This window comes from Chlorocebus sabaeus, chromosome 7 (genome assembly GCF_047675955.1).
Source record: "Chlorocebus sabaeus isolate Y175 chromosome 7, mChlSab1.0.hap1, whole genome shotgun sequence".
NCBI classification, from domain to species: Eukaryota; Metazoa; Chordata; class Mammalia; order Primates; family Cercopithecidae; genus Chlorocebus; species Chlorocebus sabaeus.
In genome coordinates, this window is record NC_132910.1 from 81577830 (window position 1) to 81600666 (window position 22837).

Sequence of the window (22837 nt, forward strand, 5' to 3'; positions counted from 1 at the left end):
TGAATGACTACTGGGTACATCACGAAATGAAAGCAGAAATAAAGATGTTCTTTGAATCCAATGAGAACAAAGATACAACATACCAGAATCTCTGGGACACATTTAAAGCAGTGAGTAGAGGGAAATTTATAGCACTAAATGCCCCCAAGAGAAAGCAGGAAAGATCTAAAACTGACACTCTAACATCACAATTAAAAGAACTAGAGAAGCAAGAACAAACACATTCAAAAGCTAGCAGAAGGCAAGAACTAACTAAGATCAGAGCAGAACTGAAGGAGACAGAGACATAAAAAACCCTCCAAAAAATCAATGAATCCAGGAGTTGGTTTTTTGAAAAGATCAACAAAATTGATAGACCACTGGCAAGATTAATAAAGAAAAAAAGAGAGAATCAAATAGATGCAATAAAAAATGATAAAGGGGTTATCACTACCGACCCCACAGAAATACAAACTACCATCAGAGAATACTATAAACACCTCTACGCAAATAAACTAGAAAATCTAGAAGAAATGGATAATTTCCTGGACACTTACACTCTCCCAAGACTAAACCAGGAAGAAGCTGAATTCCTGAATAGACCAATAGCAGGCTCTGAAATTGAGGCAATAATTAATAGCCTACCAACCAAAAAAAGTCCAGAACCAGATGGATTCACAGCTGAATTCTACCAGAGGTACAAGGAGGAGCTGGTACCATTCCTTCTGAAACTATTCCAATCAATAGAAAAAGAGGGAATCCTCCCTAACTCATTTTATGAGGCCAACATCATCCTGATACCAAAGCCTGGCAGAGACACAACAAAAAAAGAGAATTTTAGACCAATATCCCAGATGAACATCGATGCAAAAATCCTCAATAAAATACTGGCAAACCGGATCCAGCAGCACATCAAAAAGCTTATCCACCATGATCAAGTGGGCTTCTTTCCTGGGATGCAAGGCTGTTTCGACATACGCAAGTCAATAAACATAATCCAGCATATAAACAGAACCAAAGACAAAAACCACATGATTATCTCAATAGATGCAGAAAAGGCCTTTGACAAAATTCAACAGCCCTTCATGCTAAAAACTCTCAATAAATTCGGTATTGATGGAACGTATCTCAAAATAAAAGGAGCTATTTATGACAAACCCACAGCCAATATCATACTGAATGGGCAAAAACTGGAAAATTCCCTTTGAAAACTGGCGCAAGACAGGGTTGCCCTCTCTCACCACTCCTGTTCAACATAGTGTTGGATTTCTGGCTAGGGCAATCAGGCAAGAGAAAGAAATAAAGGGTATTCAGTTAGGAAAAGGAGAAGTCAAATTGTCCCTGTTTGCAGATGACATGATTGTATATTTAGAAAACCCCATTGTCTCAGCCCAAAATCTCCTTAAGCTGATAAGCAACTTCAGCAAAGTCTCAGGATACAAAATAAATGTGCAAAAATCACAAGCATTCTTATACACCAGTAACAGACAAACAGAGAGCCAAATCATGAATGAACTTCATTCACAATTGCTTTAAAGAGAATGAAATACCTAGGAATCCAACTTACAAGGGATGTAAAGGACCTCTTCAAGGAGAACTACAAGCCACTGCTCAGTGAAATAAAAGAGGACACAAACAAATTGAAGAACATTCCATGCTCATGGATAGGAAGAATCAATATCATGAAAATGGCCATACTGCCCAAGGTGATTTATAGATTCAATGCCATCCCCATCAAGCTACCAATGACTTTCTTCACAGAATTGAAAAAAACTGCTTTAAAGTTCATATGGAACCAAAAAAGAGCCCGCATCTCCAAGACAATCCTAAGTCAAAAGAACAAAGCTGGAGGCATCACGCTACCTGACTTCAAACTATACTACAAGGCTACAGTAACCAAAACAGCATGGTACTGGTACCAAAGTAGAGATATAGACCAATGGAACAGAACAGAGTCCTCAGAAATAATACCACACATCTACAGCCATCTGATCTTTGACAAACCTGAGAAAAACAAGAAATGGGGAAAGGATTCCCTATTTAATAAATGGTGCTGGGAAAATTGGCTAGCCATAAGTAGAAAGCTGAAACTGGATCCTTTCCTTACTCCTTATACAAAAAGTAATTCAAAATGGATTAGGGACTTAAATGTTAGACCTAATACCATAAAAACTCTAGAAGAAAACCTAGGGAATACCATTCAGGACATAGGCATGGTCGAGGACTTCATGTCTAAAACACCAAAAGCAATGGCAAAAAAAGCCAAAATTGACAAATGGGATCTCATTAAACTAAAGAGCTTCTGCACAGCAAAAGAAACTACCATCAGAGTGAACAGGCAACCTACAGAATGGGAGAAAATTTTTGCAATCTACTCATCAGGCAAAGGGCTAATATCCAGAACCTACAAAGAACTCAAACAAATTTACAAGAAAAAAACAAACAACCTCATCAAAAAGTGGGCAAAGGATATGAACAGACAGTTCTCAAAAGAAGACATTCATACAGCCAACAGACACATGATAAAATGCTCATCATCACTGGCCATCACAGAAATGCAAATCAAAACCACAATGAGATAACATCTTACACCGATTAGAATGGCAATCATTAAAAAGTCAGGAAACAACAGGTGCTGGAGAGGATGTGGAGAAATAGGAACACTTTTACACTGTTGGTGGGATTGTAAACTAGTTCAACCATTCTGGAAAACAGTATGGCGATTCCTCAAGGATCTAGACCTAGAAGTACCATATGACCCAGCCATCCCATTACTGGGTATATACCCAAAGGATTATAAATCATGCTGCTATAAAGACACATGCACACATATGTTTATTGCAGCACTATTCACAATAGCAAAGACTTGGAATCAACTCAAATGTCCATCAGTGACAGACTGGATTAAGAAAATGTGACACATATACACCATGGAATACTATGCAGCCATAAAAAAGGATGAGTTTGTGTCCTTTGTAGGGACATGGATGCAGCTGGAAACCATCATTCTCAGCAAACTATCGCAAGAACAGAAAACCAAACACCACATGTTCTCACTCATAGGTGGGAACTGAACAATGAGATCACTTGGACTCAGGAAGGGGAACATCACACACTGGGGCCTATCACGGGGAGGGGGGAGGGGGGAGGGATTGCATTGGGAGTTATACCTGATGTAAATGACGAGTTGATGGGTGCAGCATGCCAACATGGCACAAGTATACATATGTAACAAACCTGCACGTTATCCACATGTACCCTAGAACTTAAAGTATAATAAAAAAAAAAAATCAATAACAAAGTCAACTGACTAGTAGCTTAATCATAGTAGTGATATACTGTCACATTCTCCTCTCTTGGTATATTACTTCTCCCATCCACACTCAACAACAAGGACTATATGTGACCTGTACATCAGGGAGAGGAATCTTCGGGGACACCTTAAAATACTTCCTACATAGGGACAAAAAGAGGTTATATATCAACAACTGTATTCTAATCTATTTAAGTACTTAGAGAAAATGAATATTTAAAAAAACATAATTTGCCAAAACTGATAGAATAAATTTAAAAAAGTAAAACATGTCTATAGCTATGAAAGTAACAGATTGTGTAATTTATTTATTTATTTATTTATTTATTTATTTTTGAGACAGAGTCTCAGTCTGTCGCCCAGGCTGGAGTGCAGTATCATTATCTTGGCTCACTACAACCTCCACCTCCTGGGTTCAAGTGATTCTCAGGCCTCAGCCTCCCTAGTTGCTGGGACTGTAGGCACGTGCCACCACCCCCAGCTAATTTTTTGTATTTTTAAATAGAGACAGGGTTTTGTCATGTTGGCCAGGCTGGTCTCGAACTCTGATTTCAAGTGATCTGCTCGACTTGGCCTCCCAAAGTGCTTGCTGGGACTACAGATGTGAGCCACCGAGCCCAACCTCATCTATTTTTTTTAAAGTTCCACAATAAAAAACATCCAACCTCGCCAACATTATTATTAAGTTTTTCAAATATTTTAACCAGTAGAAAATAAATTCATAACCATATTTTTATACCAATATAAACAAACTAAAATAAGACAAGATTATTAAAGTAAAAGACAATTACATGGCAATATCATTCATGAATACAAATATGAAAATACTTAACAAAATATGAGCAAAACAAATCTAGCTACAAAATAAATATGTAATATGATCAACTTAGGCTAATTCTTGCAATGAAATGTTGGTCAATCAATACAATCCTACATTGTTTCGTTTATTCTAAAGGAGGAAGGCAATATAATTACCACCAGGAATCAGGTGCATACATCCACCAACTATTCATGATGAGAATTCACAGCAAATGAGAAATAGGAGTTATCTTAGGTAAGTACCCTAGAAAAAACCAAGGATTTCTAAGACTGGAATTCATATGTGTATGCTTTATTGAAAACCTGTTCTTCCAGGAAATACTATAAAGGAGAGAACAAAAGCTGGGGAAAGGACAGAGCAAAGATGAGTTTTCTGTCAAAACTTAGATTTACTGTCATTCATGGGTAGTATCTAGAACATAAACAGCCAAATCATTTTTTCTCTCTTGAAACAGGATAGCTGGGCTTCAAATCTTCATATCATTCAGTTTTCTGCTATCAAAGGGAATATAGCCTTACATATTTCTATATGCAAGCAACCTTCCCTTAGCCAAATGCAATATTCTGGAGAAGATCTCAGGATTTAGCTATTAGTCGCAACACTCACAACAGCAAAAATAATATTTGGACCATGAACTAACCATTTATTCTTGTAAGAAAACATCTTTAATGTGATAAAGTTTATCCAAACACACACACAAAAACAATTCCTCAGCAAATAACATAATTAGTTGTCAGATATTTTAAGTTTCACTTTGGGATCAACAATACGCCTATCATCATATATTCTATATTGTATAAGAAAGAATTCTAAGTTGGTTAAATAAGAAAATAAAAATTTTCTTTTTATTTTTGTTTGAGTTGTAGATTTGTATAAAGTTGGGTATAAGTTTGTTACAGCTGCTTAATATATATTATTTTTCTAAATCATATTTCAGAGAAACTATATCCTAAAGTAATATAATTGTATAAATTACTATCAAATCATGTAATGATAATTTAAAATCAACAGATAAATATGATTTCTGACAATTTATAATAAGAAAATGAAAGTTCCTCATTAATTAAAAAATGTATTTTATATATATACACACACACATATGCACAGAGATTAGTGTTGTGTGTATGTGTATTTGTGTGTCTTTCTCCAAATTTTAAATCCTGATAAAAAAGAAAAACTACAAACTGAAATCAATCATATCTATTCTTTATTATGGACTAATTTATGCAATAAATAGGAGTATCACGTTTCCTATAATTTGTTTTTTAATGTGCTTTTTAATGGTTTTATTAAATTTTACAAATATACCACAGAATGTTTTTATTGTAACTTTAAAAAAAATTTATTTAATTAATTAATTAATTAATTTTTTTTGAAACAACAGAGTTTCGCTATTTTTGCCCAGGCTGGAGTACAATGTTGCAATCTTGGCTCACCAAACCTCCGCCTCCTGGGTTCAAGTTCTTTTCCTGCCTCAGCCTCCCAAGTAGCTGGGACTACGGGCATGTGCCACCATGCCTGGCTAATTTTTTTTTTTTTTTTTTTTTTTTTGTATTTTTAGTAGAGACCAGGTTTCTCCATGTTGGTCAGGCTGGTCTCGAAATCCTGACCTCAGGTAATGCTTCCGCCTTGGCCTCCCAAAGTGTTGGGATTATAGGTGTAAGCTGTCATGCCTGGCCTTTCACTGTAATTTATAAAATCTAAGGAAATTAGAGAAAGAAGCACTTTCATTCAAATTCGTACTGAAATGTATTTTTTTTTTTACATTTAAGCTTTCTTGTTAAAACATCTTTTGCACATATAATACTAAACTGAACCACCAGATTGAAATGAATATTGGATTTAGCATAGATTTATATTTAAAGTATTTTGTAAACTAAGCTTAAGGGAATTCTGGAAACATATATGATTATATTTCATGTAATATCTGAACTTTCTTAGATAACTGAAAAATGATAAATTAGAAAGCTGTGTTATAGAACATATTCAAATAAGACAATATTTGGTTAAATAAAATTGCAAACTTCTTTTTCTAGTCATAATATATGTATTCATACATATATATGCATGCATATATATGTATATGTATACATAGCTGCATATCAACACATAAATGTATTTATACATGCACATACACACACCTATGGCAGAGATGGTTGAATTTCCACTTATTTTTCTCAAAATTTACTAACAAAACATAATACAAATAATACATTTAGAAAATTTAAGCAGAAAAATATTGAAAGATACAATTGAAAACAATATTAGTTGTTCATTGCTGCTGTAACAAATTAGCACAAGCAGTGATTTTTAAACAACATATTTTATTATTTTACAATTCTGTCATAAGTCATTTGAAGGGCTAAAATCAAGGTGTCAGCTGGCCCAGTCCTTCAGAAGGCTTTATGGTCTAATTTATTTCCTTGCCTTTTCCAGATTATAGATGCTACCTGCATTCACTGGCTCAAGTCCTCTTTCTCTGTCTGTAAATCTAGATACATAGCATCTTTCCTTTTTTCTGACATCTGCCTCCACCCTTCTCTCCTTTTCTCTCTCTCTCTCTCTCTCTCATCTCTCTCTCTCTTTCACTTCTCTGCTTCCATAATCAAATCACCTGTCATTTATGTGATCCCTCTACATATATCTTATAAAGATCTTTGTGATTGCATTGGTCCCAGGTAGATAACCAAGAAATCTCAAAATCCTTAACTTAACCACATCTTCAAAGCCTTTTTGCAATGTGTGGCAATGTATTTACAAGTTCTTGGCATTAGGACATAAACATTTTTGTGAGGAGGCTGTTATTCAGTCTGCCATAGCTATATGACAGCTATCTCTAAGAAAAAAAAAAAAGTCATACCAAATAGAAAATTAATTGTCAATCCTATGGGGGTGAAAAAATAAAAAAAACACTTTCAAATGATTTTGCAAGAATTAAATGAAGTTTTTGAAAATGACATGGTTCTTACATAAAATCTTAATGTTAACCTGATATCAATCTGATTAGAAAGGTAGAAACTTTTGTGCACATGTACCCTAGAACTTAGAGTATAATAATAATAATAATAATAATAATAATAATAAAAGAAAGAAACCTTTATAATAGTATACCTATATGTAGGGTAAATTACTAAAATAAATAAAAAATTAAGACATGAAATTAATTAAACTGACTGGAGGAAAGTAAAATAAGTGAACCATCTATAGAACCAAAGCAAGCTCAATAAAAATTTAAGTTGTTTTGTAGATATTAACAAAGTAGTTCCAAAATTTATATGGTAGTAAAATAAACTCAGAAAGCCAAAAACAACATTAAAAGAAAATGACATCAGAAGACTGGCACTACTCAACTTTAAAACTTATTATAGGCCGGGCGCAGTGGCTCAAGCCTGTAATCCCAGCACTTTGGGAGGCCGAGACGGGTGGATCACGAGGTCAGGAGATCGAGACCATCCTGGCTAACACGATGAAACCCCGTCTCTACTAAAAAATACAAAAAACTAGCCGGGCGATGTGGCAGACGCCTGTAGTCCCAGCTACTCGGGAGGCTGAGGCGGGAGAATGGCGTGAACCCGGGAGGCGGAGCTTGCAGTGAGCTGAGATCCGGCCACTGCACTCCAGCCTGGGCGACAGAGCAAGATTCCGTCTCGGAAAAAAAAAAAAAAAAAAAAAAAAAAAAAAAACTTATTATAAAGCAATAGTAATCAAGACAGTGTGGTATTGACAAAAGAACAGATAAACAGACTGATTGAACAGAATAGAGAGCCCAGAAATAGATACACACAAATACAGTCAAATGATCTTTGATTAAAAAAAAAGAAAGACAATTCAATAGAGAATGGATAATCTGCAACAGATAGTGCTGGAATAAATGGAAATTCACATGAAAAAAATTAATTAAGAAACAGAACTCTCACTTTTCAGCAAAATTAACTGAAAGTTAATAATAGGCCTAAATGTGAAATGCAAAATTATAAAATAACTAGCAGATAAAATAGGAGAAAAACCTATGTGACCTTGTGTTTGGCAATGACCTTTTAAATACAATACCAGAAGTACCATAAATGAAAAAAGATTGATAAACTGAAATTGTTTAATTAAAATTAAAAACTTCTGCTCGAGAGATGCTGTTAAAAGAATAAAAGACAAGCAAGAGTCTTTTAAAAATTGCAACAGACCTACATAATAAAGTACTATTATTAAAAATATAGTAAGAACACTTAAAACTCAAAAAATAGGAAACGAGTAACCCAGATTTTAAAAGGACAAAAGATCTGAAGAGACATTTCACAAAAGAAGACACACAAGTAACAAATAAACATATGAAAATATGCTCAATATTAAATGTTTTTAGTGTGATTGAATTTAAAACAACAACACAATACCATTACATATATCTTAAAATGGCCAAATCCAAAACTCTGACAGATACTAAATGCTAGTGAGGATGTGAGGCAAAAGAAACTCATTCATTGCTGCTGAGAATGAAAAATAATATGACCACTTTAGAAGACTGTTTAGCAGTTTTTACAAAACTAAGGATACCCTTGCCATGTAATCCAGTGATACACATCTTGGTATATCCCCAAATGATTTGAAATTGTAAGCACACACAAAAACCTGAGCACAATATTTATGGCAGCTTTATTGGTACTCACCCAAACGTGGTAACAATCAACATGTCCTTCAATGGGGGAATGGATAAACAAACTATGGTACATCCATACAATGTAATATTATTCAACGATGAAAAGAAATGAGCTATCAATCCATGAGAAGACAAGATAAAACCTTAAATGCATTTTGCCAAGTGAAAGCAGTCAGTTGGAAAAGGGTATGATTCCAATTATATGACATCCTGAAAAGGCAAAATTATAAGGACAGTAAAAATCAGTGGTTGGCAGGGATTGAAGGGAGGCAGAGAAAGATGAATTGGTGGAGCACAGCAAAACTCTGCGTAAGTAAAACTATTCTGTATGATACTGTAATGATGGATTCATACCATTATATATTTGTCAAAACCTATAGAATGTATAACATAGAGTTAACCCTAATGTAAATTATAGAGGTTAGTTAATAATAATGTAACAATATAAGTTAATCAATATTTTACAATTGTACCATACTAATACATAATGTTAATAGTAGAAAGACTAGAGAAATGAAGCAAGGTGGTGGAATAGGAGATCCCATGGATCATCTCTCCCAAGGGAACACCAAATTCAACCACTGTCTACTCAAAGAAACATCGTCATAAGAACCAAAAATCAGGTATGCACTCATAGTACCTGGTTTTAATTTCACATTGCTGAAGCAGGTACTGAAGAGGGTAGGAAAGACAGCCTTGAATTGGTGCTGTCACCCCTGCCTCATCCACTGACAGTGGCTGCATGGTATGGGAAAATCCATGCTCTTGGGAGAAGGAGAACACAGTAATTGTGAGACATGGCACTGAACTCAGTGTTTCCCTGAAAGCAGAAATCAAAACCAGGTCAAACTCGGATAATGTGTACCCATGGAGAAAGCATTCAGACCACCCCTACCCAGAGGGGAATCACTCACCCCATTGGTTGAAACTTGAGTTCTGACAGGCCTTGCCATTGTGGGTTGAAGTACACTGGGGACCTAACTAAACCTGAAATGCAGTCTAGATCACCAGAACTGCAAGTCCTAGTGCTGAACTGAGCTCAGAGCCAGTGGACGTGGGAGTTCATACCTTTCTGAGACACCAGCTGGGGCAGCTAAAGGAGTGCTTGGACCACCCCTTCCCTATCCCCAAGCAACACAGCTTCCTTCTACTCGAGGAAAAAACAGGAAAGAGTAAAGAGGATTTTTCTCTTGCATCTTGGATACCAGCTAAGCCACAGTAGAATAGGGCACTGGTTGGAGTCATGAGGGCCCCATTCCAGGCTCTCGCTCCTGGTCAAAATTTCTAGACACACCCTAGACCAGAAGGAAACCTGCTACCTTGAAGGGAAGGACCCAGTCCTGGCAGGATCCATCTATGACTAACTAAAGACCCTTGGACCCTGAATAACCAGCAGTGATAACCAAAAGTATACTTTAGGCCTTGGGTGAGACCCAGAGATGTGCTGGCTTGAAGGGAGACGGAGCACATTTGTAGCTATGGTGGCTATGGTGAGAGACTCCTTCTGTTTGAGAAGAGCAGAGGGAAAACTAAACAGTACTTTGTCTTTCACCTTAGTTACCATCTCAGTCACAATGTGGTACAGCACCAAGTAGGCTCTTGGGGTCCCTGATGTCAGTCCTTGGTTCTTGAACAGCATTTCTGGACCTGACCTGGGCCAGAGAGGAACCCATTGCCCTGAAGGGTGAATCCCAGGCTTGGTAGCATTCACCATAAGCTGGCTGAAGAGCCCTTTGGCCTTAAGATAACATTAGTGGTAGCCTGGCAGTACTCCCTGTGGGCCTGTGGTGGTGGTGGCCATGAATGAGGCTCCTCTGCCTGTGGAAAGGGGAAAAAAGAGTGGGAAGGACTATGTATTGTGGTTTGAAAACCAGCTCAACCATAGTAGACTAGAACACTAGAGAGACTGCTAAGATTTTTGACTCCAGTCTCTACCTCCTAGATAACATCTCTGGACTTGTCTGGGACCTTGGGGAGGTTGCCAGCTCAAGGAAAGGACACAAACATGGTGGGCTTTGCCCCTTCTTTATTGTAGACCCCTAGAGCCTTCAGCAAACATAGGCAGTAGCTAAGTAGTGGTTGTAGTGAACCTTGGGCAAGACCCAATGTGTGCTTTCTTCAGGTCTGAACCTGTGCAGTCCCAATGGTTGTGGTAACAGGGGTGCTTATGTCACCCCACCCTCAGCCTTAGATAGCTCAGCACAGAGAAAGATAATTAGTTTGTCTGGAAGAAAGTAAGGGAAGAGAAAAATAGTATCTGCCTGACAATCCAGAGAATTCTCCCAGATGTTAAAGATCACGAAGGTTGTATCTTTATAGACCTGCAAAAACCACAGCATTACTTATCTTGGGGTGCCCCCTAATGCAGAAAGGGCTTAGATCACAGTTCTTTTGAATACCTAGAAAGGCTTCCCAAGAGGATAGGCACAAATAGGACCAAACTGAGAAGGCTACAATAATTACCTAACTTTTTAATGCACAGACACTGACAAATATCAATAAGCGTCAAATAGGAAAATGACTTCATCAAATGAATGAAATAAGTCACCAGGGAGCCTTATGTATTTGAAGAAACACAGATACGTATTCCTTCAGATGGAGAATTCAAAATAATAATTCAAAATAATGGGGAAAGTCAAAGAAATTCAAGATAACACAGAGAAGTAATTCAGAATTCTACAAGATAAATTTAACAGAGATTGAAATAATTCAAAAGAACCAAGTAGAAATTCTGGAGATGAAAAAGCACAATTGACAGAGTAAAACATTCATCAGAGTCTCTTTTTCTTTTTTTTTTCTGTTTTTTTTTTTGAGACAATCTCACTCTGTCACCAAGGCCAGAGTGCAATGGCAAAATCTCAGTTCACTGCAAGCTCCGCCTCCCAGGTTCACGCCATTCTCCTGCCTCAGCCTCCTGAGTAGCTGGGACCACAGGTGCCTGCCACCACTCCTGGCTAATTTTTTGTGTTTTTAGTAGACACTGGATTTCACCGTGTTAGCCAGGATGGTCTTGATCTCCTGACCTCATAATCCACCCACTTTGGCCCCCCAAAGTACTGGGATTACAAGCATGAGCCACCGTGCCCAGCCCATCAGAGTCTCTTAATTGTAGAATTGATCAAGCAGAAGGAGAATTAGTGAGCTTAAAGACTCACTGTTTATTTATTTATTTTCAAACAGCTTAAAGACCACAATAACATTGAGTATAAATGTACTAGACATTCCAATCAAAAGACATAGAGTGGCAGAACACAGGCTGTTTGAAAATAAATGGTTAAAGGACACAAAAGAAAAATGACTAAAAAAGAATGAACCATGCCTACAGGGTCTAGAAAACAGCTTCGAAGGGCAAATCTAAGAGTTGTTGGCTTTAAAGAAGTAGAGAAAAAGATAAGGGTAGAAAGTGTATTCAAAAGGATAATGACAAAGAACTTCCCAAGCCTAGATAAATATATCAATATCCAAGTACAAGAAGGTTACAGAAAACAGAGCAGATTTAATGCAAAGAAGATTGCCTCAAGGCATTTAATAATCAAACTCCCAAAGGTCAAGGATAAGGAAAGGATCCTAAAAGCAACAAGAGAAAAGAAGGAAATAATATACAATGGATGTCCAATACATCTGGCAGCAAATTTTTCAGTGAAAACTTTACAGGCCAGGAGAGAGTGGCAAGACATTTTGATGTGCTGAATGAAGAAAACCTTTTACCCTAGAAGAGTATATCTGGTTAAAATATCCCTCAAACGTGAAAGGGAAATAAAGACTTTCCCAGACAAACAAAAGCTGAGGAATTATATCAACACCAGACCTGTTCTACAAAAAATGCTAAAGGGAGTACTACAATCAGAAATAAAGGTTTAGTAATGAAAAATAAGGCATCATGTAAAGAAAGGCTTACACGTGTAATCTCAGCACTTTGGGAAGCCAAGGCAGGTGGATCACTTGAAGTCAGAAGTTTGAGACCAGCCTGGCTGACATGGTGAACCACCATCTCCACTAAAAATATAAAAATTAGCCAGGCATGGTGGCATACACCTATAGTCCCAACTACTCAGGAAGCTGAGACATGCGAATCACTTCAACCTGGGAGATGGAGGTTACAGTGAGCCTATATCACACCACTGTACTCCAAGCTGGGAAACAGAGTGAGACTCCATCTCAAAAAAAAAAAAAAAAAAAAAAAAAAAAGTTATGTAAAGGTATAAAACTCACTGGAAATTAAGTTTACAGAAAAACACAGATTATTATAATACTATAATGGTGGTGTGTAAACTACTCTAAGCCTAGGTAGAAAGACTAAAAGATGCACCAATCAAAAATAGTAACTACAACTTTTCAAGACATAGACAATACAATAAGATATAAATAGGAATAACAAAATGCTAAAAAGCTGAAGTATTCAGTTGGTATTAGCTTTCTATTTGCTTGTCAGTTTGTTAAAGCAAGCAGTGTTAAGTTGTTATCAGCTTAAAATAATGGGTTGTAAGATAGTATTTGCAAGCTCCATGGTAACCTCAAATCAAAAAACATTCAACATATACACAAAAAAATACAAAGCAGAAAATTAAATCATACCACCAGAGAAAATAACCTTTATTAAAAGGAAGACAGGAAGAAAGGAAAGAAGTAAGAGAAGACCACAAAATTACCAGAAAACAAATAACAAAGTGGCAGGAGTGAGTTCTTACTTATCAATAAAAACATTAAATGTAAATTGACTAAACGCTTCAATTGAACAACAGAGTGGCTGAATGGATGAGACAAGATCCAATGATCTGTTGCCTACAAGAAACATACTTCACTTATTAAGAAGCACATAGATTAAAAATAAGGAAGTGGAAAAAGATATTTCTATTTCGTGCCAGTGAAAACCAAAAAAGAGCACAAGTAGCTATACTTAAATCAGACAAAACAGATTTCGAGCCAAAAGCTGTATGAAAAACTAGGAAAGTCATTATATAATGATAAAAGGGTCAATTCAGCAAGATAACATAGCAATTTTAATTACATATGCATTCAACATTGGAGAGCCCAGATAGATGAAGGAAATATTATTAGAGCTAAATAAAGGTATAAACCCCAAATAATAGCTGGAGACTTCAACACCCAACTTTCAGCATTGGATAGATCTTCCAGAGAGAAAATCAACAAAGAAACATCAGACTTAATCTGCACCATAGATCAAATGGACCTAATGAATATTTAATAATATTTCATCCAGTGGCTGTAGAATGCGCATTCTTCTCCTCAGTACATGGATCATTCACAAGGATAGACCATATGTTAGGTCACCAAACAAGTCTCAAAGTGTTCAAAATACTGAAATACTCTCAAGCATCTTCTCTAACCACAATGGAATAAAACTAGAAATCAATAACAAGATGAATTTTGGAAACTATACAACACATAAAAATTAAACAATTTGCTGCTGAATGAGCAATGAGTCAATGAAAAAAGTAATAAAACTAAAAAAATTTCTTGAAACAAATGATAATGGAAACCTGATATACCAAACCCTATCAGATACAGCAAAAGCAGTACTAAGAGGGAAGCTTATAGCTATGAATGCATACATTAAAAAAAAAAAATAAGAAAACTTTAAATAAACAACCTAAGGATGCATCTTAAGGAACTAGGAAAGCAAGACCGAACCAAGCCCAAAATTAGTAGAATAGAAATAACAATTAGTGCAGAGATAAACAAACTGAAATGAATAAAACAATATAAACTATCAATAAAATAAAAAGCTGTTTTTTGAAAAGATAAAATTGACAAATCTTTAGCCATACTAAGAAGAGTTAAGACCCAAAAACTAAAATCAGAGATTAAAAATGAGGCATTACAACTGATATGACAGAAATTCAAAGGATTATGAGTTACTAATTTGAACAATTACATGCCAATAAATTGGAAAACCTAGGATTAATGGTTAAATTCCTAGACACATACAACCTACTGACTTTGATCCATGAAGACATACGAAACCTGAACAGACCAAAAACAAGTAATGAGATTGAAGCTGTAATAAAATATCTCTCAAAGACAAAAAGCCCAGGTTTCAATGACTTCACTGCTTAATTCGACCAAACATTTAAAGAAGATATAAGGCCTATCCTACTCAAATTATTCTATAAAATAGAGGAGGAGGGATTACTTCCAAACTCATTCCACAAGACTGGTATAACCCTGATACCAAAACCATATAAAAAGAGACATCAAAAAAATAAAAATACAGACCAGTATCACTGATGAATATATTGATGCAAAATCCTCAACAAAATACTAGCAAACAATTCAACAGTACATTAAAAATATCATTTATCTTGACCAGGCGGGATTTATCACGAGATGCAAGGATATTTCAACACACACAAATTAATCAGAGTGATACATCGTATCAAAAGAATGAAAGAAAATATCCATATGATCATTTCAGTTGATGTTGAAAAATTATTTGCTCAAATTCAGCATCACTTCATGATAAAAACATTAAAAATTTTGGTATGAAAGAATATCCATCAATATAATAAAAACCACATGTGATAGACTTTTAGCTGCTATCATATTGGATGAGAAAAGGTTGAAAGTCTTTCCTCTAAGATATGGAACAGAAGGATGCCCACTTTCCCCACTGTTACTCAACATAGTACTGGAAGTCCTAGCTAAAGCAGTTCAGAGAAGAGAAAGATATAAAAGTCATCCAAATCGGAAAAGAATAAGTTAAATTATCCTTGTTTGCAGATGATAAGATATTATGTTTGGAAAAATCTAAAGACTTCACCAAAAAAGCTATTAGAACCAATAAATAAATTTGGTAAAGTTGCAGAATACAAAATCAACATACAAAAATCAATAGCATTACTATATGCCAATAGCAAGCAATTTGAAAAAGAAATCAAGAAAGTAATCCCATCGACAACAGCTACATATAAAGTAAAATACCAGGGAATTAACTTAACCAAAGAAGGGAAGACGTCTACAATGAAAACTGCAAAGTATTGATGCAAGAAACTGAGGAGGACACACAAATAATAGAAAGATATTCATGTTCATGAATTGGAAGAATTAATATTGGTAAAATGTCTATACTACCCAAAGCAACCTGCAGATTGAATGCAATCTTTATGAAAATACTGGTGATACTCTTCACAGAAATAGAAGAAACAATTCTAAAATTTATGTGGAACCACAAAAGACCTAGAATATCCAAAGCTATCCTAAGCAAAAGAACAAAACTGGAGGAATCACATTATATGACTTGAAATTATACTATAGAGTTGTAGTAACTGAAATAGCACAGTACTGGCGTAAAAAGACACATGGACCAGTGGAATAGAATAGAGGACCCAGAAATATATGCATACACATATTGTAAACTCCTTTTTGACAAAGGTGCCACAAACATACATTGGGGAAAGGACAGTACGGTCTATTCAATAAATGGTGCTGGAAAAACTGTATATTCATTTTTAAAAGAATAAAACTAGACCTCTGCCTCTCACCATATACAAAAACCAAATCAAATTAAATTAAAAACTTAAATATAAGACCTCATACTATGAAACTACCAAAGGCAAACTGTGGGGAAATTCTCCCAGACATTGGACTGGGAAAAGATTTATTGAGTAATAACCCACAAGCACAGGAAACCAAAGCAAAAATGGACAGATAGGGTTGTATCAAGTTAAAAAGCTTCTGCATAGCAAAAGAAACAATCAACAAAGTGAACAGACAACCCACAGAATGGAAGAAAATACTTACAAACTTCCCATAATAAACAGAATATATAAAAAGCTCAGACAACTCTACAGGGGAAAAATCTAATAACTCAATTAAAAAATGGTCAAAAGATGTGAATAGCTATTTCTCAAAAAAAGACATACAAGTCGCAAACAGGTATATAAAAAGGTGTTCAACATCATTGGTCATCAGAGAAATGCAAATCAAAACTACAATGAGATATCATCTCACCCTAGTTAAAATGACTTATATCCATCTTTTTTTGAGAATAGGTATTTCTCAAAAAAAGACATACAAGTAGCAAACAGGTATATAAAAAGGTGCTCAACATCACTGGTCATCAGAGAAATGCAAATCAAAACTACAATGAGATATCATCTCACCCTAGTTAAAATGACTTATATCCAAAAGACAATAAATAATAAACAATGGTTGAGGATGTGGAGAAAAGGGAACACTCGTACACTGTTTGTGGGAACGTACATTGATACAACCATTACGGAGAACAGTTTAGAGATTCCTCAAAATTTAAAAATAGAGCTACTGTGCAATCCAGCAATCCCACACCTTGAGATATACCCCAAAGAAAAAAAATCAGGATATCAAAGAAATATGTGCACTCCCATGTTTACTGCAGCACTGTTCACAATATCCAAGATTTGGAAACAATCTAAGTGTCCATAAACAGATGAATGGATAAAGAAAATGAGGTGCATATACACAATGGAGTACTATTCAGCTATGAAAAAGAATGAGATCCTGTCATTTGCAACAACATGGATGGAACTGGAGGTCGTTATGTTAAATGAAATAAGCCAGGCACAGATAGACAAATTTCACATGTTCTCATTTATGGGAGCTAAAAATTAAAGCAGTTGAACTCATGGAGCTAGAGAGTAGAATGATGGTTACCAGAGGCTAGGAAGGGTGGAGGGCAGGTTGGGGGAAGTAGAAATGGGTAATGGGTGCAAAAAACAATTAGAAAGGATAAATAAGACCTAGTATTTGCTAGCAAGACATGGTGACTACAGTGAAAATAGTTTAATTGTACATTTAAAAATAACTAAAAGTATAATTGGACTGTTTGTAACACAAGAGATAAACGCTTGAGGTGATGAATACCTCATTTATTTTGATGTGATTATTACACATTGCCTACCTGTATCAAAATATCTCATGTAATCCATAAATATATACAACTTCTATGTACCTACAAAAATTGAAAATTAATAACAGAAGAAACTTTGAGTGGGGCAGAAGTGAGAGGGTAAATGGAAACTGATTTCTCTTCAATTGATCTGTGATCCTTAAACTGATATAAAGAAGAAAGTATCTTAATAAAAACAAAAACAAAATATGAAACATGTAGTTGGTCTTAAATTTAATAAAAAATTTTACAAGTTCCCAATTTTACATCTTAGTTTCTAATGGGTAGGGACAGCAGTGTCTTGGCTTTCCAGTACTAACTGGCAGTGTATGTGATTAAATCCTTCCTCCATTCTATGTGATATTCTTTAGTTAATTATTTTACCTTCTGGAAATCTCTCAGTTTTATCTGCTAAACAAGACTCGTGCTCCTCTTTAATGTTTTTATATATATTAACGTATTATTTGCTGTTCAACCTTTTTGTCAAAGGGTCATTGTATGAAATATATGTAACATTGTGACTTAGTATTCACAAGCACACATGCATGCACACACTTGAATGAAACGCAAGTCTGTCAACACAACATTTAATCCTGCTCTGATGCTTTCTATTCTATTGTATCATAATCTTGTAGCTCTTATTCTATTTCTTACTGTGAAAATGCTGGCCCTAGAGGTCCACTGAATTGATTTCAAAATCAACTGAAAGTCATGACCAGGTATATAAAAACCGTATTATATAAAAAGAGCATTAATTTTGAAAAGTTTACAGCCGAGATATTACAGTCATCCCTTGAGATCTATGGGGGATTAGTTCCAAGGTCCTCAGTGGATAACAGAATCTGTGGATGCTCAAGTCCCTTAAATAAAATGTTTGCATATAACCTACACATATCCTCCCATATACTTTAAATAATCTCTAATTTATTTATAATACCTAATGCAGTGTTTACACATAATTGCATAGATTTGACATAGTAATCGGCGAGCTACAAATTCAAGTTTTGCATAACCTCCTGGGATTTGTTTTCTGAATATTTTTGATTTGAGACTGGTTGAATACATGGATGTGTAACTCAGTGATATACAGGGCCAACTATATTTCCGTACCACTAATCTCATTCTTTAGATTAGGGTAAGCTTTCTTTAGAAACTCTTCTCATGAATGAATCTAACAGTCTCATTCCCAAATCTCTCCTTAAACTTTCTGCAGATTGGACACTGTTGACTTCATATTCTTTTTATTAATTTTACTCCTCCTCCCATTGTAATTGTCATGTTTGATTGTTCTGCTTTAACTCTACCCAAAACTTTCTGGCACTTTATGCTCCCATTTTTTTACATGGAGGCAAAAACAATCATATCATTCATCCCTCAGTTACTTGAAATTCTAGCTCTTTTCCTTAAAGAGTCCATTTACATTCATAGTGCTATATATAACACTAAAATTATGGCTGTAAAATGTTTGATTCTTGTTCTAATGTTTCCTTGGAGTTTCATCTTCACATTCTACTTATTTAACATTTTCTTGTGAATGACCATATGTAATTTCAAATTCTCCCAGTATTAAGTCAGATAAATTTCTTTGCCTCAAAACAAAAGGTTTCATCTTACTTCCCTGTTTATCTATTATTATAAATCCTAAAGTTAGACATTGCTAAATAAAGTTGACTTTTTTCCTTCTCTTTTCTCCAAGTAACCAATCAGGACATTTAGTTTATTGTTTTTCAGGATAATCCTCAATCAATGTTTTCTTCAATTCCCACTACCACTTTCTTGCCTATTAAATCATTATTCTATGCCTGGATTGCTGAACTGGTTTTCTGAATAGTCTTCTGACTTTCAATTGTTTTCATTATGATTCTTCTTTCAGAGAGCATCTAGACCAATCCCTAATAACAGATTAGTCTAGCAAGCTTCTTAAATGTATCAGTGGTCCATTGCTAAGATAGTCTTAGAATTGAACTGAATCAAACCTTTCACAAATATTTCAAATGCAGTCTTGAAGCCATCGTGTAATGTAGATATTTTTATTCTGAAATGTTCACCCTATTCTTGAAAACCTCCAAATAGGAAAAAACAAGTGATTTTTTGTCAAATTAAATTCAGATTATCTATTTTTATTTTCTCATATTTAGGTTTTCTTTTTCAGTCAACAGACATGAGACATGTTCCCCCCCCCATCACAGTTTAGTTCACCAGATTTCATTATTCCTTTTAGACTGAGTTGCAAGCATTATTGCCAACATGTCTTCTCATTCTAAATGCAAATCAACATACCTTAAGTTTAAGATGAGTTCTTTCTTTACACTTGTACTTCTGTATTCTAATTTTGCCACTTTAATTAATCTGATATTATGGACTAAGGAGTTGATTTGAAACATTTTCATGTCAGATAAGCAATTTGGTGAACATGAGTAGGTTAATTAATATTTAAAATGCAAACATAACCAATTTTAAAAATCAAAATTGTGTTTTTATATAAAAGGATAGCAAAACTGAAAATTGTGCAGCTAAGCAACACACACTTAAGTAAAGATCATCATATTCTGTGGACTTCATACAGAAATTGCCATGAACATTTTATGCACTTTAGTAGTTTCTTTTTTAAATGATGAGGAATTTGTTTTAGAAGTTAACCTTTAAGAAACTGCATTGCATATAGCTAAAGGAGAATGTATTGTAACTTACCATAAAAGGCATTACTTCATAAGACTACATACTGCTGATATAGTTTGTATATTTGTCCCCTCCAAATCTCACGTTGAAATTTGGTATCCCTAGCCTAGGCAACAAAGTGAGACTCTGACTCTACAAAAAAATAAATAAATAAATACAAAAAATTATCCAGGCATAGTGGCACTAGCCTGTAGTCCCCAGCTACTCTGGAGGCTGAGCTGGGAGGATCACTTGAGCCCCTGGAGGTCAAGGCTGCAGTGATCTGTGATCTCACCATTGCATTCCAGCCTGGGTGACAGAGGAAGACCCTGTCTTAAACAAACAAACAAAAAAAGAAATTAAAGATTTTCGTAAATGTAAAAGTGATAATGCTCATTGTAAAAAGTTTGCAAAACAAAATATTTTTTTAAAATTAAAACTAGGCCTCAATAATAGCACTCATAGGTGATCACTGTTAACTTTCTAATGTGTTTTCTTTCAGATTCATAGTTATTTAAGTTAATAAATTTGGAATGTTTTATTAAAAAAAAAAAAAAGAAAAAGAAATTTGCTCCTCAATCTTGGAGGTGGAGCCTAAAGGGAGATATTTTGGTCATGGAGGGAGAGCCCTCATGAATGGCTTGGTGCCATCCTCATGATAATGAGTGAGTTCTTACTCTATTAGTTCACAATGTAACTGGTTGTTTAAAAAACCTGGCATCTCTTGCCTCTTTCTCCTCCCTCCTCTCTTGCCACATGATAGCTGTTCCCCTTCCCCTTCTGCCATGAATGGATGCTTCCTGAAGCCATCACCAGAAGCAGACGCTGGCACTGTGATTCTTGAAAAGCCTGCAGAACCCTGAGCCAAATAAATTTATTTTCTTTACAAATTACCCAGCCGTGGCTATTTCTTTATAATAATGCAAACAAAGGCAGCTGCCCAGAAATGTCATTTCTGAAAAATAAGAATTGGCCTTATCAAATATTTAAGAAATAATATGTCTTTTCAGCAATGAAATTCATTTGAGCTTCATGGTTTTGTAGTACTGAATGTGAGATAAGATAAATGCATTAAGATAAAGGCAAATGCATTTATCTTAATGATATTTAAATAGGAAAATAATTTCATAAATCTATAATTACTTGATAAATATATGGATTATTATCATTAAATATAATTTTACAGGTAACCAAAATAATCTAAGTAAAATATAACCCTTATATCCTCTCACTTACATTCTAACAAAAGTTAAATTTTCAGTGGGATGGCATAGTTCAGGGATGGCATAGAACAAACAGTGGAGATCAACTACATAGAAGAGAAGTAGACTAGGTAAGTTTCTTGTAGAGAGGAGTAAGAATTGGAGGCAGCCAGACAGCATCAGGGAGCTCCAGGTTGGAAAACAGGTAGAGATTTTATTTAAGTGAGTATTGCATAGAGAAGGAGGCTTGCTGAAAGAGAGTGTTCCCTTAATGAAATGCCAGAAGAGCAGAAGAGATCTAGGCACCAGGATTATCTTTAAGAGTGACAGCATGACTGAACCCTGAAAAAGAAACTCAGTAGAAAGAAAGGATCTAGACTGGAGCATGAGGATCAACAGTTTCTTATTGCCAGCCGTGTGCTAAACATTGGTCTAAGAATTTTGAAAAAGTCATTCAGTTAGTTAAAAAGGCAAGGATGTATGTTTTTATAGTATTTAAAACTAAAAAAAAATAATAACTAAAGCTCACACAGAAAAAATGATAGTGTGAATATATTCTATCATTTTCTTTTCCCCCCTCTGTTCACTGCCAGCAGGTGGGACTGAGCTGTCACTGCAGCAACCCAAAGCTCTCCAGGACTGAGGCTGTGGGTTCCTTGAGCGCTTCTCGGCAGAGCCTCTTTCTTCCTTCCATTTTCCTTCCATTTTTCCTGCTTGTAGATAAATAACGGAGGGGCAGTGGAGTGCATGCCACTTCCCGGTTGTAATTCCTCCTTTAACTTGTGCACCTTATTATTGGCCACCAGCCGAGTCTCTGCTGTCAGGGTAGCTGCCCATAACAGGAGCCAGTCTATCTCCACCACTAAGCACCAGGCTTCCTTGCTGGTCATTTGCAATTTTATACCCTCTATCAGGCTAGTCAAGCCTGCTGGATTTTGGAGCTTTTCGGGTATCTCAGTACTCCGGAACAGTCTGCAAGCAACAAGCAAGGGGGCAGCAGAGACCCACATAGACTCCTGAGGCCATCCCTGGATCTCCCTGTGAGTTTCTTTTTCCCAGCACCATTTCCTTGGAATCCGGCTGCCCACGGCGATTGTTTCATTCTATAGACTGTGCAGCGGGAGTGCACAAAACTGAAAGTCAGAAGCAGAGAGATTCTCACAAGGGAGTGTCCCAAACAGAACTGAGATGGGGCAGTTGGGATTCCAAAGAAAGAAGCACTAAACTCGAGGGTGATCAGTCCAAACAAAGCATTTATTAGGAGCACTTATGTGGAGAGTGGCTGCAGCAATGCTGGAGACAGACGGGGAAAAAAAGGATGTTCTCCCTA